The sequence below is a fragment of the Onychomys torridus genome, chromosome 12, assembly GCF_903995425.1.
Source record: "Onychomys torridus chromosome 12, mOncTor1.1, whole genome shotgun sequence".
Taxonomy (NCBI): Eukaryota; Metazoa; Chordata; class Mammalia; order Rodentia; family Cricetidae; genus Onychomys; species Onychomys torridus.
In genome coordinates this window covers 23,619,117-23,620,998 of record NC_050454.1, presented here as the reverse complement: position 1 = coordinate 23,620,998, position 1,882 = coordinate 23,619,117, and positions in this window count along the sequence as shown.

Here is a 1,882-nt window from a genome sequence, read left to right as displayed (position 1 = left end):
GTGCTTTTCTATATTTATCAATTTTTCTAAAGAATGCAAAAAACATATATGTATATACATGTAGTTTTTGTAAGAATAATACAATTTAAAATATTCATTTTTTGTAGGTACAAGAAATGCATTTCTTATATTTTATTGGCTTCAATTTATAGTGGGCATTACTGGACATTGTATGTAGTAACTATGTGGTTATTGTATTTTTATGTGTTGAAACCTAACTCTGTTTTCTCATTTAGTGGTATGGTGACTTCTCATGAATGCAAAGAGTTTCTGGTCTCAGTGATCTGTATTGAATGTATTTTGTGCTTGTTTATATGCTTGTACTCTTGGTCAATACCAGACCCATTATTGAAGGAGTATTAGTAAATATTCAAGAATCTGGATAAATTTATTTTATTTATGTCTAAAACACTGAAAGTTCTGTTAGACATTGTTCAGGTCCCTGGGTCTTTTCTTTATTAGCACATTTGAAAAAAAAACTTTTATGTTTTAAATATATTAAGGGCAATAGCCAATAAACATTTTTAATTAAAAAAAGAAACACAAAAAAACCCTCCACTGTGTGTTGACTTTTTGTAAGTGGTAGTAAGTTTACAAAAGTATTAAGTTTCCATGGTACAGGGACTGTGCTAAAGGTTTCTCATGGGGGGGGATGGGGGGGGACGACACGGGGACTTGCTCCAGATTTTAGATTTTATCATTTGTTTATTATCCAAAGAAATTTTTATGTTGCATTTAAAGGAATGTTACTCAACAATATACATTACCTGCCTCTCTGCATTATAGAATTAGTGGCTGTAAGGCCATGCTAGTGTACAGTAACAATAAGTTCAGCAGTCTTTGCATCAGTTTTTAAATCTGTGTGTGTCTGTGTGTGTGTGAGTGTGTCTTTACAAATCTGCCGTGACTCATGTGGCAGAGGACAGCTACAGGAGTGTGGTCTCCTTCCACCATGTACATTCTAGGGATCAAGCTCAGGCTGTCAGGCTTGGGGGCAACTGCCTTTACTCCCCCAGTCACCTTAGTGGCCCCCTTTGGAGCATTTTGCCAGACAACTTAGCATTGACCCTGGAAGCATGTCTGCCAGAGGCTGCTGTCCTCATGTTATGAACCAAGGTCAGTAGGAGGTTGTTTTAACCTGCCTGAAGGTCTGCCAGAAATTCAGTCTCTTCTCAACTCCCAGGTTAAATGCCAGCTTCCCCTGAGTGAAGCACGACCGTTCACATTCTTAGTTATGAGTAGGTGTAGTGGCATCTATCTGTGATTCCAGCACTACAGAGGCAGGGATGGACCAGCCTGGGCCACATAGCAAGACCTGTCTCAACAATATCTCCCCCCTCCATTCCTTCCTCCCTCCCTCCATCTTGCCTTGCCTCTGGGTGGAAGGTACTGAGAGAATTCTAACTGAAACAATGTGTCCACAGTACCATGCTGGTGCCTGTAGATGTTCAACATGAATTGTCAATCAGCAGCTGCCAGTCCCTCAGCCCGGCCACAGCTTGAGGCTGCTCACACCCTGAAGATGGCTGACAGGGTCTGAGGCCTTGAATAGCTCCGATTAGTGCAGTGGTGTGCTGGCTACTCTTCTGTTAATTTGACACACAAACTCGAGTTATCTGAAAGAAGGGAGCCTTAATTGAGAAAATGCATCATAAGGTCCAGCTGTAAGGAATTTTCTTCATTGTTTACTGATGGGGGGAGAGCCCAGCCCGTTGTGGGAGGGGCCACCCTGGCCTGGTGGTGGTGGGTTCTGTAAGAAAGCAGACTGAGCAAGCGTAAATGACATCTCTTCATGGCCTCTGTGTCAGCTTGTACCCCTGTTTGAGTTCCTGTCCTGACTCCCTTCAGTGATATACAGTGCTGTGGAAATGCAAGCCAAATA